A 17350-nucleotide genomic window follows, 5' to 3' on the forward strand; every position below is an offset into this window, starting at 1 on the left:
CTCCCTTGTCTGGACATGTAGTCCAAGTCACTGTCCAGGTCTTAGCTCTTTGCTGTTAATGTTTGTAATAGGGTGACTTGCCCCATGGGCTGGAGAGCCTGGGGATACGCCTACCTGATTACAAAATGGGCCCCACCTAAGAGGAATCAGGTGATTCATATGCAAAAAGTAGCCAGGCTTAGCTAGTGGTAGGGTACAGCTGGGAAGAGAGCAGGAGGGAAGAGAGTGCAGGGATTAAGAAGATGCCTACAAAGTCCTGACTCAGCAGAGGGAGAACTAGAGCAGGAAAGGGAGTTAAAAGCAGGGAAGCAAGCTCTCTGAGAGAGGGGCCTGAGAGAGACCTTAGCTATCCAGGGAAGAGACTGGGAGACCCTGAGGGAAAGTAAAGGAGCAAGGTAAGAGGTGGCCTAGGACTACAATATCAGTAGAGGATTCAGCCTAGATATGCAGTACAGGGCCCTCGGCTGGTATCTGGAGTTGAGGTTGGGACTGGGGTTCCCCTAGCCACCCCAAGGAGGGTACATACAAGCCCTTCACAGAGGTAGTTGAGCCCTAAAGTGAGGACTGGCTGAAGAACAGCTCCAGAGAGGGTAGAAGTATTTTTGTTTAGGATGTTAGCTTGCACAGCTGGGACCCTGGAGGGGGTGGACTAAAGATTGTGACCAGGCTGGAGGGCTGAGTTCCCTTAGAAAGATGTGCATGACTATCAATAGGGGGTGCTTGCTTATTGAGGAACTGCTACACAATTCCTCCGGGCCCCCCGGGGGAGGCCCAAGCAGTGTGTGAACTCTGTTAATGTAATTTTAAGGCTTTCAGATTTTGATATATATATTTTTTTCTTCAAGCTACTGATGTTAAAATAAGTTTCCATTTAGCAGTTAACATAAATTCAGAATTTGCTACATGTAAAGACAATCTTCAGCTCCTCTTTTCAAAGAGCTGCTCAACCTATAAGCAAATAAGAACAAGTCAAGGGTTAGTATAGCAGAGTTTCATTTTAATAGGTTTGGTTTGATTGAACACTGGTTCACTTATTTAAATCAAGTATTCATTAAATCAGGTATTACCCTAAGGCAGCAGCAAGTGTGTGGGTAAAGGGTGATCATGCAAGCATCATCAGCTATGAAAACCTTTTTGGTGAGCTTCTGTCTTGCCTCAGGCTGATGGATACCAAGCACAATAGTCAAACATTCTTAGGTAGGGGAAACAGTGGGTGCATAATTCTTCTATCTCAGAGTCACTCTGTTAGGCCTTGTGTATACAAGGAAAATAGGTTATGCTTGAAAAGGTGTTATTTAACATGATTTTAAATATGACTTTGCACCTAACATGGAGATGCTTTAACACCTTTAAAATCACCTGTGAACCATGGGTGCAGCCTAGGGTTGACTGTACTAGCTAATGTTCGGTTTTTTTAAACGTGTCTACATTAGATGTAAAATCGTGTTTAAAATCATGCTAAATTATTTTCAAAGGTGAATCTGTTCCCTAGTGTAGACAGTGCCATAGTGGGTAAAAGTACTAGTACACTGGTTTTTTTTTTTAATCAAAACAGTTTTTGAAAACTTCATGATATAATATGTATAGATATCAAACAACCAGTGTATGTAAAACAAACACAAATTTCATTCATATATTCAGCAACTCAGAAAGTAATCTAAAATAGAAAGCCATACAACCTTTATTATAATACAGCATTGACAAATATTGCAAAATAAAGTGGTGGCATTCTCCTGTGCATACAACTTCCAACATATACAATGAAAAGGAGCGAATAACATCAACAAAGGGACCCATTGTAGAAAAGTCAGGAACCTTTAGGTCAAGTCTTTAAAAGATCTTGATTTGTATTGTACAGTTTGAGAACATGCGCATTTTCAAGGCTGGAACTTCACATTCCATTCACAAAGTAACAGAAAAGGGTCAAGAAAAGATTCTATATTTTATTGCCAGGGGTTTTAAAGAGAAACAAACTAGGTGATCTGTTAATTTTACGTTATGTACAAGTGAGTACAATGAATAACCAATTAGTCAAGTAGTGAATGTTCATACAATAGATTAGAAACCACTTCTAGATATTTTTGTTTGTTTATCCACAAAGAGGAAATGTTACTCTCCTTGCTTCAGAGGCTATGAACTCCATTGTCAGGGGATACATCAACTTTTATTCCACATACTAAAAAAAACAAAATTAAACTTAAATAAAATTGTCAGACACACAGAAAAACATAAACTGTTGAGCAATAGTCAACATGGTTTCTGTAAAGGGAAATCGTGTCTTACTAATCTATTAGAGTTCTTTGAAGGGGTCAACAAACATGTGGACAAGGGGGATCCGGTGGACATAGTGTACTTAGATTTCCAGAAAGCCTTTGACAAGGTTCCTCACCAAAGGCTGTTACGTAAATTAAGCTGTCATGGGATAAAAAGGAAGGTCCTTTCATGGATTGAGAACTGGTTAAAAGATAGGGAACAAAGGGTAGGAATTAATGGTAAATTCTCAGAATGGAGAGGAGTAACTAGTGGTGTTCCCCAAGGGTCAGTCCTAGGACCAATCCTATTCAATTTATTCATAAATGATCTGGAGAAAAGGGTAAAAAGTGAGGTGGCAAAGTTTGCAGATGATACTAAACTGCTCAAGATAGTTAAGACCAAAGCAGAATGTGAAGAACTTCAGAAAGATCTCACATAACTAAGTGATTGGGCAACAAAATGGCAAATGAAATTTTAATGTGGATAAATGTAAAGTAATGCACATTGGAAAAAATAACCCCAACTATACATACAATATGATGGGGGCTAATTTAGCTACAACGAGTCAGGAAAAAGATCTTGGCGTCATCGTGGACAGTTCTCTGAAGATGTCCACGCAGTGTGCAGAGGGGGTCTAAAAAGCAAACAGGATGTTAGGAATCATTAAAAAGGGGATAGAGAATAAGACTGAGAATATATTATTGCCCTTATATAAATCCATGGTACGCCCACATCTCGAATACTGTGTACAGATGTGGTTTCCTCACCTCAAAAAAGATATACTGGCACTCAGAAAGATTCAGAAAAGGGCAACTAAAATGATTAGGGGGTTAGAGAGGGTCCCATACGAGGAAAGATTAAAGAGGCTAGGACTCTTCAGCTTGGAAAAGAGGAGACTAAGGGGGGATATAATAGAGGTATATAAAATCATGAGTGGTGTGGAGAAAGTGGATAAGGAAAAGTTATTTACTTATTCCCATAATACAAGAACTAGGGGTCATCAAATGAAATTAATAGGCAGCAAGTTTAAAACAAATAAAAATAAGTTCTTCTTCACGCAGCGCACAGTCAACTTGTGGAACTCCTTATCTGAGGAGGTTGTGAAGGCTAGGACTACAACAGCATTTAAAAGAGAACTGGATAAATTCATGGTGGTTAAGTCCAAAAATGGCTATTGGCCAGGATGGGTAAGGAATGGTGTCCCTATCCTCTATTTGTCAGAGGATGGAGATGGATGGCAGGAGCGTGATCACTTGATCATTGCCTGTTAGGTTCACTCCCTCTGGGGCACCTGGCATTGGACACTGTCGGTAGACAGATACTGGGCTAGATGGACCTTTGGTCTGACCCGGGACGGCCGTTCTTATGTTAAACTATCAGAAACCATTTTCACTGCATTAGACTAAAGAATACTATGCCAACTTTTAAGTAATCAGGTTTGGACTTATGAAGGCAAATGTATAGACATGCACACAATAACAAATTATCATACTCTACTTCAGTTATTATGGGCCAAATTCTGAGCCTTTGACTCCAGTGAAGCAAATTAAACTACCAATATAATGCTGGTACAAAGGAATCAGAATCAAATCTGTTATGTTCAGGTCCTTCAAAATATTAGTTTAAAAAAAGATAGATGTTCATTAGCAAAACCAGTACAGTTTAGGGATAGTTACCCAAACAGTGTAGCCAGCACAAATCTAGCCATTTATATTTTGAGTTGCTTTTTAAAAAGAAAGACACACATAATAAAATAAAGTAGAAACAATGCAGTAATTTAAAAAAAACGTACAAAAACTTGCTGAAAAGAAAAACATGTTCTGGCATATATATTAAAGAACTCAGAAATGTACAGTGAACACAAGGTTCTGGAGGAAACAAAGTTGAATGAACCAGTATAATTCAAGTATCAGAGGGGTAGCCGTGTTAGTCTGGATCTGTAAAAGCAGCAAAGTGTCTTGTGGCACCTTATAGACTAACAGACGTTTTGGAGCATGCATCTGACGAAGTGGGTATTCACCCACGAAAGCTCATGCTCCAAAACGTCTGTTAGTCTATAAGGTGCCACAAGACTTTGCTGCTTTTACAGTATAATTCAGGAATTTACAGACAGCAATTAAAAAAAAATCAAAAGCAGGAAGTCCTCAGGACCAGATGGTCTGACAATAGATTTCTATGAAGCCATGGCAATTAATCTAGTACAGCCATGTTAAATATGTAAAATTCATTGAAAAAGGTTTTATGCTTTAAGCAGCAATTTTCCCCAACAACCTGGAGGTTTCAAAAAGGCATCAGCCCAAGAATGATTGGCATCAGCCGTGATTCTTTGTTCTTTCAGCAATTCAAATTGACGGCAAATGAACTGCAATCATTTTCAAGTGATTCATCTCTTCATTGATTCCAAATCCTTGACCGAAGAACAAGTCAGTGTTTACTCTTGTCTAACTATGAATCTGAGTGCGGATTTTCTCACTAAAATAATCAAAGTTCTCCCTAAATAAGAACTTACAGCAGTGACCAGTAGTGACACCATAGTTAAAGAGTCTGTCAGAATTTTCATTATGGCCTCATTTTGTGGGATTTATTATCAACAAAAAAATGTATCTCCAATTTAAAGCTAGCAGATAGTAGTAACTATTTGTTAGTGAGAAAGAAAAGATTGTTCTTTCGCTTAACTGTACCATAAATTACAATTTTGCACCACTCCATAATTTATAAAAGCAACAAAGAATCCTGTGGCACCTTATAGACTAACAGACGTTCTGCAGCATGAGCTTTCGTGGGTGAATACCCACTTCTTCAGATGCAACTTCAGACCCACTTGCATCTGAAGAAGTGGGTATTCACCCACGAAAGCTCATGCTGCAGAACGTCTGTTAGTCTATAAGGTGCCACAGGATTCTTTGTTGCTTTTACAGATCCAGACTAACACGGCTACCCCTCTGATACTTGACTCCATAATTTATGTTGGAAGTGTGGCATACACATTTTCTTAAACTGAATTTAAATCTACAGCCACATAACTGTGGGAGGAAATAGGGCCAACCCTGGTGTGTACTTGAATGAGAGTCCTCCAAGGAAAATCTGGGGTTGAAACTTGATAGGAGATTTGATATGGACTTCAATTTACGTCAGTGGGTATAGGATTTCACCCCAAGTAATCAAGGAGAAACTGTTTGTGACACTCTTCTCTCTGAATTAGAACATATGTCATGTTAGGGGACTCTGATTCTAGAGAAAATATTTTGGATGAGATTTAAATATAAGAAACTGAACACTCAGATGTGAAAAATTCCATGGGATATTTCATAAGGTATAAACTCTGGAGTCCTGCCAGTTCCAAGTAGGATAATTATATTCTGCCTATCTAAATTACCTAAGCAATGTTAATATGATACAGTAATTCTTCACTTCCTGCTGTAAATGATAGTGATGTTGCTGTCATTCTAATGTATTTTATTCTATTCTATTCAGGTTCTTATGCTTCATTCATCACTATCTAAGCACTCCCTTCACCATCATTCCCACTGCCATGGGGCAGGGGGGAGAGTGTGGGTAGGTGGGAAAGGGTATGAGGCACAGAGAAGTAAGGGAAGTAGTTTCTGTTTGTTTCAGTAAAATCAGCATATTAGAGAACACTATGTGGTGTTCTCTAATAAGGCAAAGTCAAATAAGTTCCCCCTGGCCTTTGGACTGAAATATATAGAGGTTTGTGATAATTTATGACCCCACCTTTTGGGGGCTCAGCCTTGAGAAAGCCTTGTCTCCTACATAAGCGTGTGTCCCTCTTGTGGTAGACAGTTCCATTGTTCCTGAGGTGTGGCGCTCTCATGGGCAATTGTGGTCCTAGACAGCAAATTGGTGTTTTAGGTATAGTGGGCCCATGCAATTCAGTTCTTAGAAAAGCCATTCTTGCAAGAGAATAAAAGTTGAGTGGATCAAAAGATATTAGAATGAAAGAAAGGTATTTTAAAAATAAAGCTATATACTAATAAGCCTATAATCCTAAATCTTTCAATGCTACCACCCTGTTTTGTGCTGTAAAACAACCTCTGCTTTCCACCTAGTGGTCAATGCATTTCTGTGATGGCATCCCACTGAAGTCAATGAGAGCTAGGGTTACTCAGCAGCTTTGAAAGTCAGGCTACTTCTGTTTAGGTGTAAATTTAGGAGTCTAATTTAAAACACCCAGGTTTGAAAACCACCTCTGCATATACTGGGCTCTGTATATTCAGGAATGAGGATGTTAGGAGACCGGAAGATTACAGAGTATACTGTGGGTTATCTAGAATTTGCAGTATAGTTTACACAACATTTGTGTAAATACAAGAGCTTGTGAACTCCCTGCCAGATTTTTATGTATGAGATTGAGGGGTTGTGCTAGTTGAAGGAAAGGGTTACTGAGCAGCTATTGACATCTGCTGAGATTAAAGGGGCACATCCTCAATTGGTATAAATTGGCTAGTTCCACTGTAATCAAGATAATTCCCCCAGTTTATACCAGTTGAGTATCAGATCCAAAGTGATGTGTCGAAAACTTGAGTCTAATTTTCATTTTAAAGGTAATAGGGGCCATGTTCTTTTATTTATTTTTAATTAGTTTATAAATTTCATAATATTTTTAATTTTTCCCCTTTACCTTTATCCCTTAAAGGGTGAATATGGAGAGAGTTTTAAACCCAGTGTTACTACCAGAAAATACTCTTATGCTTAAGAAGCCTTCTTTACAGAAAAGTCCTTGCTGAAAATTTTAAAACAGGTCAAAGAAATATAATGTAAAAATGTTAGCTATTGATGAAATGGGAATGCTGCTTCAGGGGGGAAAGAGGTGACTCTCCCTTCAAGACTTTGGCATGTTTTTTGATATCAGGGAGCCAAAAGTGAGGCTCCTAAAGTTCTAATCCTGCCAAGCATAATTCATGCACAGACTGTTGCACCTGAACAGAGCTCCATTTACTTCAAGGGGTCTCTGTGTAAACACAGAAATCCACCTGTGCACTACGCTTTGTGAGATCAGATTAGTCTTTTCAAATACCTATGGGAGTTAGAAACCCAAGTCCCTTTGAAAGTAAAAATCCCAGCCTAAAGCCATATTTTCAGAAGAGTTTGCTCAGCCTCTCTAAATCTATGTAGGTTCCAAAATATGGCTTTTGAAACCTAATTTTTGCCCACCCTTTAAAAATTTTGGCTTTTATTGTCAACAAAAATTAGACTCTGAGGCCTCCAAGGATTCTCTATAGCACCCATCATCATGGTATCTAAGTATCTCCTGAAAAGAACTATTAATCACTGTGGTTAAGGGCATGTCTACACTACATGCTTAAATCGACCTATATTAGGTCATTTTACAGCCACCACAGTAATTACTGAGGTGGTTCACGTTCACATTACCATCTTGTTGGTGGTGTGCGTCCTCCTCAGGAGCACATCCACTGACGTAAGAGGGGCAATGTGGGGGGCTGAGAGCCTGGAGCCTCATCTCCTTGAAGCTTACTGCCAGGAGCCTTAGGGCTACTGCCCGAGGTCCTACCACTCGCTGGGATCCTCTTTGTGTCTTACGTCAACCTAACTGTGTAATGTAGACCGGGGCTAAGCTGTTCCCTCCTACCTGATCTGTCAGCTGAACCTGTATTGCTTTTTTTCTGATTTATGTCCTCATGATTCATCTCAAATAACAGCTATGGGCATCAGCTATATTGTTGGAAAAATTCATTTTACTTTAAATTACCATGATAAAAGTGAGTACTTTGCATGAGCAGATGGTTTCAATAAGTGAATAATATTTCTTAGGGGGGAAAAATAGCAATGGTCAGGAGTCACAAGTTTCAGATACAGACCGTTGATCTGATTTCCAAAATTCAGAGCTATTCAGATCCAGGGTTTTAGTCTATCTCCTGAAAAAAGAAATAAAAATATCAGAGCACTATTGGGAAGGTAGCACTTTAGCAATACCTGCTTCCCTCATGAGTAGTGGCAAAACAACACACTCTGTAGTTTCTTTTACGAAAAGAAATATTATGCAGAAGAACTCTTATGATTACTTTCATTTTTCCCAGATGGGACACGAAATCTGAGTTTTCCTCTTGACTGCTTTCATCTGGTTTTCTTACAAGATGGGGAGCTCTGGGAAGTGGTGACCCTGAAAATGATTTGGGGATCAGTTTGGAGGTCATGTGGATAATCAGCTGAACCTGAGCTCCTATTGTGACTTTGTGGTCAAAGGCGCTAATGAGATTCTGGGATGCATAAACAGGGGAATCTTGAGTAGGAGTAGAGCAATTATTTTACCTATAGTTTTGTCACTGGTACAACAGCTGCTGGAATACTGTGTCCAGTTTTAGGGCCCAGAATTCAACAAGGATGTTGATAAATTGGAGGGGGTTCAGAAAAGAGCCATGAGAATGACTAAAGAATTACAAACATGCCTCATAGTGAAAGACTCAAGGAGCTCAACTGAATTAGCTTAACAAAGAGGACGTTAAGGGGTCACTTGATTATAGTCTGTAATTATCTACATGGGGAACAAATATTTATTAATGGACCTTTCAATCTATCAGAGAAAGGTATAACATGATCCAATGGCTGGACGTTGAGGCTAGACCTATTTAGACTGGAAAGAAAGCATACATTTTTAATGGTGAAGGGAATTAACTATTGGAAGAATTTACCAATGGTCATGGTAGATTCTCCATCATTGCCAATTTTTAAATCGAGTGGATGTTTTCTAAAAGAATAATTTTGGAATTATTTTGGGGACGGTCTATGGGCTATGCTATAGGGGAGGTCAAACTAGATCAGGAGTTCTCCAACTGGGGATTGGGACCCTCAGGGGGTCGCAAGGTTATTACATTGGTGGGTTGCGAGCTGTCAGCCTCCACCCCAAACCCCACTTTGCATTCAGCATTTATAATGGTGTTAAATATATAAAAAAGTATTTTCAATGTATAAGGGGGAGTCTCACTCAGAAGCTTGCTACGTGAAAGGGGTCACCAGTACAAAAGCTTGTGAACTAAATGATCAGAATGTTCCTTTTTGGCCTGGGAATCTGTGAATCTAGGATCCCTAGCTATTCCAGTTTATGAAGTCATGGAAAGTGACTATTTTAGTTGTATTTGTTTACATGTAGCCTCAAAGAGTCATTAGTAAAGCTCTTCTGCTCTCTGCAGGATGCTGTTTCTGTCTGCAGTTCAGTCATTTTGCTTGAACAACATTAGCTGTTACCCCACCACAAAAACAGTTTCTTACAGCTACTGCTTCCTTTAAGGATATCCCAGAACATGTTTATGTACTTTGTTCTGCATTTTGATCTTCATTATCTGTCCTGAACTACTTTCTATATTTATCTTTGCCTATCTTTTTTTCACACTTCTCTTCTCCTTTAGATTCTTCATTACATAAGATTGTTTTATGGACTTTCTTTTATATCTTGAATCTACTAAGTCAGCATTTCTACGAGTTGCTTGATTTTCTCTCCCCTCCCCCCCGCTGAAAGCTATTTTTTAAAATTTAGCCTTTACATGAGCTACATTGTAATTTTAGCGGTGTACCTGGCAGTACTTTTTTTCTTGACGCTACTCGGTCAAGATTTTTACTGAAGGAAAGCTAGAGGTTTGTTTGTTTAATTTTTTGAATGTGTTATTTTGTAATTGCAGTGCTATACCTTGCTGTATGACTTGACTGTTATTTTCAAAGTCTTTGTAGTGGTATATTAGGAGTCTAAACTAATTGAGATATGCTACTTTCCTTAACTGATAACCTCAAGTACATGTGGTCTCTCCACTCTTACAGACATGGATACAAAAGTTATGTATGCTCAAATGAAAGATTTGTGCACACAGATACAAATCACGTTTATGCACATAAATGTAGAGGCTGAATTGAGGGTGAATTATTTGGTCCTCAATGTGATTTCAATGTATTTTTATTAATTGAATTATTCCACATATTGAAATTATGAGAAAGTGTAAACATTTCATCAAGACGTCAATATTTGGAAAGTTTTGACCAGGTCTATTCATCAGTTCTGAATGGCAAAGATGCCAGATCTCTTAACTCTTTCTTCACATGGGAGATTTCTCATGCCCTTAATCATTTTCATCCCTTATCTCTGAACCCTCTCTAATTATGCAATAACTCAAATATTTGTTTTTTAGACTGAAATAAGCCAGCTGTCCGTACAAAATTTCTAGGCACACTGACAATTAAATGTTACAGCATAATGCCCCAGCAGTATTAAAATGAAAATATTCAGACAGGAGCAAATAACTCAACTTGGCCAGCCCAAGTCAGCCAGCCAGCCAACTACAAAAGAGCTCCTTTCCATCCCTGCCAATCATTCCGGGAACATACCCCAACTCTTTCCAAAAAATCTATCAAACAGATGATGCCCTTTGCAGTGTAATGATCTCATGCTTATTAAGATGATTCCATTCAACATTTTTATTTGGCTTTATCTACATGCTCTCTCCTCTCCATTATTTCCTTTAAAACATCACAGTTATTACAAGACTATTGTGATACTGCGCAGTGCTAGTTCTCTTGTTTTCCCCTGTAAAGGCATTCATTAATTTCATACTTCATAACAAACAGTTAAAATCCCTTGTGTTGCTATTCTACTGCATTCTGTGCACTAACTAGTTTGTGTAGGAATTAACGTACTATAGATCTTCCATTTTCTCTTACCCCAACTAGCATAAATCTAAGGGATCATCCCCTCCTTGTGTCGCATCTGATGATCTTTAGAATTCTTTGTCTATTTTGTATTATCTACTTTATTTGAAAAAAAATTCCTTGTTCCCCAGCCTATTCTTTGTTGATAATAAATCCAATCTCTGGTGTATTCTTGAGTTCAAAAGTAGAAAGAATTGCAATATCATTCTGACTTGAGAAATCTTTTTTCTTTCTTTCCCCTCATCTTTTTCAGTTCAACGACATTATACCTGGTATTTTCTACTTGTAATTCTTTGTATCTGTTATCTTCTAGTTGCATGTACCTAGCCAAGGTCAAATTCTTCAGGCAGTCTTATGAACCTCCTGTTCCTTTCTCATACTCACTGCAGAAATAAGGGATTTCAGAGAAGGTACACTAATAACTGAAGGCCATATAATTGTATACACTTGTGGGTAGATGGCCAGAACTAACTGTGGGCAGGAAGTTAATGAATGTCTTTCCTTCAGGACTAAATGAGCTAAATTCTGCCTCTACTCACACTCTGAGCAAACCTAGTTGCTCAGGGTATATGTTAGACCAGAATTTGACCCCATGAGTGCAGAGTTAGCATGAGTGTGGGGATTTCCTCACAGTGGCCTGCTTTGTACCTGCAACCAATGAAAAATTACTATTAACACCTCCAGATATCTGTATTAAGCTCACAGCAAATACCGTAAACTCTTTTCTCCTAGGATTGTTGGTGAATATGCTGCAAACATAGTCTGAGGCAGAAAATGAGGATGTGTGTTTGAAAGCAGTTAACTTGAATAGACAAAGACTGTTTAAAGTTTTAAAGAACTTCCCTTATAACAACCCAGCTTCCATTGGGATCAGTAATAGGTGAGCTTGGAGCATATATTTTTAAAGATTACTTGAATCGATCATGTTATAGGAAACAGTGTGCTTGAGCATCACAAGTTGGTAGACTTCCTCTTTTGTATCACTTATTTATCAAACAACACAAAACAAAAAAACCCAAACTTTTCCTAGCTTTCTAACTTTCCTTGTACGAGTTGGGAGAACATAGGGGTCTAACAGTCCCCTCAATGCATGTGTGTAGCTCCAGCTGAATGTAGCAGTAACTATCCATCAAACACCCTGCAGAGCCTTACATATAGAACCATTTAGCATCCTTTGACATTTCTGTTCCATTTAGAGAACTTTTGAACTCTCCAAATTGCTAGCTGCTCACAATAGCCTGCATCACCTTTCCCAACTTTTTAAACATCTTTTTTTAAAACAGAAGTGATTGAAGAGGATTAAGTGCATAAGCAATTAAGTCACTATTAAACAATGGAAGAAAGGATTCTCTGACAGCAGATTGCGCAAAGCCATCAGGAAAATCAATTGAAGAAATAGGGGGAGAGAGAGAGGAAGCATTAAGTAATACATGACTTTTGCAAATAAGTACATCCCCTCACAGGGCATGAGGGTTGGAATTTAGACTAAAGACATAAATCCTGATATGAAATATGAAGCAGATAAAAAGGGGCAGGAAAACAAAATTAATAGGGATCTATCATAGGGAAAACCATGGTTGCAGCCAACAACAAGTCAGAGTTCTATCAGCATGCTGTGCAGTCTAGTCATAATTTCATTCCTACTGAAGGTCAGCATAGGGCCTAAACTCCAATTAAGCCCTCAGAATAGGGTACAAGTAGAGTCCATCTGATGCATAGGCCTCAGACTGTACCCTAAGCTGAGTAGTAACCCTGTTTTGCCTTCTCTGGGCCATATTCTATCCACAGAGACATTTGGGTAACCTCCACTGACATTGAGAGGAGCCACATACATTCACGAACAAAACTGGGGCTTCATGAGTAAATCTTGCTCAGACATGTACTGACTTTGAAATAAAGGTATTTCTGGCTCAAAAGAAGGGTTTGAAAAGATCAGAATGAATTATTTGTGGCGAATTACTCTGTTGGCCACAAATAATTTATTACAGACATTTCCTCATTCCCAATTCACAAATTGTTTGCAAACAGATTGCAAGATTGATTATTCCTGTGGTTCATCCTTTAGTTTAGTGTGAGGGTGCTGGAGGATGTTGGTGGCTATCATATACAGGAGGTCAGGCTAAATTATCTAGTCATCCATTCTTGCCTGAATCACTATGTTTGCAGATCACCTCAGCTGCAAATTCCAAGCATTTCAATTCAGCATAAATTCCCTGCTCATGCTTTAATGTGTGAAATCTGTGTAAACAATTTACTAACCAACAACATGGATTTTTAATTCTACTTTCAGTTTCAATATTTGCCATTCACAATTGGCAATTCATGGTTTGTTTAGTCACATAAGTCATCCAGTCAGGGAATTGAAACAACACCGTCTACATGTAACTGTTTTCCCAATTTCTATTTCACATTCGGTTGCACAGGTCACATAGTATTGTTCAAAGATGGGGCCATTCCAAAATTCCTACAGGTGAAGTACCTGCCTTCTCCCCCCTCCCGCCCGCCCCCCTTGGGCTGAAAACCCCTACAAGACTTATGTCTCATTGAATAAGATAAAACAATGAGGAGTCCTTGTGGCACCTTAGACTAACAAATTTATTTGGGCATAAGCTTTCATGGGCTAGAACCCACTTCATCAGATGCATGAAGTGAAAAATGCAGGAGCAGGTATAAGTATATGAAAGGATGGGGGTTGCTTTACCAAGTGTGAGGTCAGTCTAATGAGATAAATCATTTAAGAGCAGGATACCAAGGGAGGAAAAATAACTTTTGAAGTGGTAAGAGAGTGGCCAATTACAGACAGGTGTGAGTAACAGTAGGGAGAAATTAGTATTGGGGAAATTAAGTTTAGGTTTTGTAATGACCCAACCACTCCCAGTCTTTATTCAGGCCTAATCTGATGGTATCCAGTTTGCAAATTAATTCCAGTTCTGCAGCTTCACGTTGGAGTCTGTTTTTAAAGATTTTTGTTGAAGAATTGCCACTTTTAGGTCTGTAATTGAGTGTCCAGGAAGGCTGAAGTGTTCTCCAACTGGTTTCTGAATGTTATAATTCTTGATGTCTGATTTGTGTCCATTTATTCTTTTGCATAGAGACTGGCCAGTTTGGACAATGTACATGGCAGAGGGGCATTGCTGGCACATGATGACATATCACATTGGTAGATGTGCAGGTGAATGAGCCCCTGAGTGTGACTGATGTGATTAGGTCCTAAGATGGTGTCCCTTGAATAGATATATGGACAGAGTTGGCAAAGGAGTTTGTTGCAAGGATAGGTTCCTGGGTTAGTGTTTTTGTTGTGTGGTCTGTGGTTGCTGGTGAGTATTTGCTTCAGGTTGCTGTAGGCAAGGACTGGCCAGTCTCCCAAGGTCTGTGAGCATGAGGGATCATCCTTTAGGATAGGTTGTAGATCCTTGATGATGTGCTGGAGAGGTTTTAGTTGAGGGCTGTAGGTGACGGCTAGTGGCCAGGGGCGGCTCCAGGCACCAGCACACCAAGCGCGTGCCTAGGGCGGGAAGCCACGAGGGGTGCTCTGCTGGTCACCGTGAGGGCGGCAGGCAGGTTGACTTCGGCGGCATGCCTGCGGAGGGTCTGCTGGTCCCGCGGCTTTGGCAGACTCCCGCAGACTTGCCGCCGAAGGCAGCCTGCCTGCAGTGCTTAGGGAGGCAAAATACCTAGAGCCGCCCCTGCTAGTGACGTTCAGTTACTTTCTTTTTTGGGCCTGTCTTGTAGTAGGTGACTTCTTGGTACCCTTCTGGCTCTGTCAATCTGTTTCTTCACTTCACTAGGTGGGTATTGCAGTTTTAAGAATGCTTGATAAAGATTCTGTAGGCGTTTGTCTCTGTCTGTGATCATCATGAACATAAGCATCAGGTTGTCCTTGAGATACACATACTCCAGACTATGCTCCAATCTGCCTAATCCCTAGTGTTCAGCAGAATTGCAAGGCTTGTTCAGTGGTCTCAGAGGGTGACATGTGATGCAGGTAAGAGCTTGAGTATCACTAGGTATAGAGCATAAAGAATGGTTTTCCTTAAAATAATAATCTAATAGACTTACTCAAAATGTTTTCATAAGATATATTGAGCCCAATTGTTTTTTAATTTATTCCTGTAACTCCTAGTTTTATCCTTTTATCTTTCTAAATAGTTCCTCACTCTCCATGGGGTAATACCCCTCAGATACCTGTAGATCTTCACGTTCAACCATCCTTTTGCCCTCCCGCTTTTCCCCTGCCACATCTATATTCTTGTGTGTGATAGGTAAAATATATGGGTTATTTTAATCTTTCATACTTAATATTACCTCTTTTAAAAACTGCTTCTTGCTGGTTCAGTAGATGATTCAGGTCCTATAATAAGGAGCATCACAGATAATGTTTATAAATACTCAGACTAAATCTTCCCATTCTTTGAGATACTGTACTTCATCTTCAGAAACACATTTGTTATTTGGGAAGGGTGGATCCCTCAAGATTCTCAGAAGATCTGGACACTGAAGATTTTAGCATAAGTAGAAAAAGGTGCTGTCTTTCTCCTCTCTGGGAGCTAGAATTAACAATTACCGCTATCTAGCACCTTACAAAAATACTCTTAAGAAAGAGCATTTATTCAAAATAATATGGACCTCTGCCATAGTTCCTTGTAGCTGTAAGTTCCATGGAGGTTTAGGAAAAGAGGAAATGTCTTTCTAATTTTTCGTTATCATGGGGGTTACTAATGCTGAGGTTGCAGCAGTGTGTTGGGGGGGGGGGGCTAGACTTTTTTAAAAACCACCAGTTGTGTAAAAAAACAACTAAAATCACGGCTCACTTCTTGTAAATCTAAAGAATGGTTAGGAATCTACTCTTCTGTTGGGGTGACATTCATCACTGTGCAGAAGGCAGCACCAGACCTCTACACATCTTAAGTTCCACTTCTGGCATCAAAATAGGGCTCAAGTGGAGACTGAGCTATGCTTAAGCCTCATGGTGGCTCTCTGCACAGGAGTGATTTTTTTTTCCCCAAAAAGAAGGTTGCTCCTCCACAAAACCAATATGAATGAAAGTTTTAGGGCCTATTCCTGCATCCATTGGAGTCAATGCAAGTTTTGCCATTGACTTAATTAAGGAAAAGAATAGGCCTTTTAAGTAGTAAAGTGCCAATATTAGAGGGACCAAAAAATCTATTTCTTAAAAAAACATTATCCTTTGTTTTGATTTCAAAGGATTGAGGGTTTTTTCATATTAATGTATTCACCAAAAAACTTTTTTTTTAACTTTTTGTTAAATTAAATGTAAAATTATTGGGTAGCAGCTTACTCTTACGATGTTCCTTAAGTTGTCTGCATTTGTAAGAATCAGTGACTATATAAGAAGTCAGTTGTTTGCTTTCTCAATGCTTAGATTAGGAATTTAGCTTTCCATTAATTAATTAAATATTGAGCAATGATAAGTTAATATAAATGCTACATTTTAGACACATTTTTCCTTTATGCCTTTGAAATGGCTTTAAGTGCTAACATTGGGCTCTGTTCATACCTGCCTTAGCAGTTGCTGCTCTTCCAAAGCTCTAAGTTTCTTACAGAGACAGCTGAGCTTCATAGTTTGATAATGAAGGTCTCTCCTTCTCTAGAGCCTACTAAAGAGGCCATGAAGCCTGAGGCCTTCTCCATGGCTGAAAGTTCTGAAAGGATCTCATCCAGGGAGTGGGAAAGATTCCTTACCTCATTGGCATTCAACACTTGCCCATTACAGTAACTGAAATGGGAGAGGCTGCTGCTCAGTCACAAGTGGGATTTTATTTCATCTCCCACTCATAGGAATTCAGCCTCAAAGACCTCTGTGCGAGGGGTTATACAGCTTTACGGTTGCAATAACTCCCTTATCCATAGCAGGGTGGCAGAAAGGAAGCAAATCTCTGAAGCATAGCAGCTTGTGGATGTAGTGTGATCACAAGTTCTCTACCCTCCTCCCCATGGAAGGGGTGGTGTTTGTTTATTTTTCCCTGGCATACAGAATACAGCCATTGAATATCAATTTGCTGCACTTTGATACCTCAAAGCCAGGTCTGTCTGATTGTGCTATAGATAGACACTGTATATTTTTCTTGCCTTCACATTGTATTTGGTGACAATGTTTAGAACAGCTTTAAAATCCTGTGCTGCTTAGGCAGGACTTGAGGGACTACTATATCACATGTTCAGTGTCTTAAATACATTGTGTCTCCTTACAAATGAGATTTATAGTGTGTGCTTCCCAGAGGTGAATATAATGACCTCTTTCACCTTGTCTGAAGGGCAGCCTTGTCAAACTCTCAGTCAATATCCTACGGTGTATCCATTTAGCAAAGGAACATGGCCCAAACAGGGACTCTGGAGTGCAGGTATTCAGATGCATAGGTCTGACAAAGACAAATAGCATAGGGCTCCACCAACTGAACAAGGACAA

General features: G+C 39.4%; 1 long non-coding RNA gene across 1 annotated transcript in view; it reads left to right on the top strand.

The window, feature by feature from the left end:
- Positions 1-289: 289 nt before the first annotated feature.
- LOC120401801 overlaps positions 290-17350 on the top strand; it is a 52551-nt gene continuing 35490 nt past the window's right edge. The window contains exon 1 of the long non-coding RNA XR_005596743.1: positions 290-395. This is a non-coding gene — a long non-coding RNA (uncharacterized LOC120401801). The remainder of the gene's footprint in view (positions 396-17350) is intronic.

The sequence above is a fragment of the Mauremys reevesii genome, linkage group 3 (assembly GCF_016161935.1).
Source record: "Mauremys reevesii isolate NIE-2019 linkage group 3, ASM1616193v1, whole genome shotgun sequence".
Lineage (NCBI taxonomy): Eukaryota > Metazoa > Chordata > Testudines > Geoemydidae > Mauremys > Mauremys reevesii.